Source organism: Phymastichus coffea, unplaced genomic scaffold (assembly GCF_024137745.1).
Source record: "Phymastichus coffea isolate CEN01 unplaced genomic scaffold, Cenicafe_Pcof_1.1 PCOF00080, whole genome shotgun sequence".
NCBI lineage: Eukaryota > Metazoa > Arthropoda > Insecta > Hymenoptera > Eulophidae > Phymastichus > Phymastichus coffea.
Genome location: NW_026706891.1, coordinates 457,198 through 457,500, shown reverse-complemented (window position 1 = coordinate 457,500; position 303 = coordinate 457,198).

Sequence of the window (303 nt, the reverse complement as noted above, 5' to 3'; positions counted from 1 at the left end):
GACGTTTCGAGCCAGGGGATTGCTAGATTTACAAGTTAGTCGCCGCGCACGACGTTTCGAGCCAGGGGATTGCTAGTTTTACGAGTGACTCGCCGCGCACGACGTTTCGAGCCAGGGACTTGCCGGATTTACGAGTGACTCGCCGCGCACGACGTTTCGAGGTAGGGACTTGCCGGATTTGCAAGTTACTCGCCGCGCACGACGTTTCGAGCCAGGGGATTGCTAGATTTACAAGTTAGTCGCCGCGCACGACGTTTCGAGCGAGGGGATTGCTAGTTTCACGAGTGACTCGCCGCGCACGAC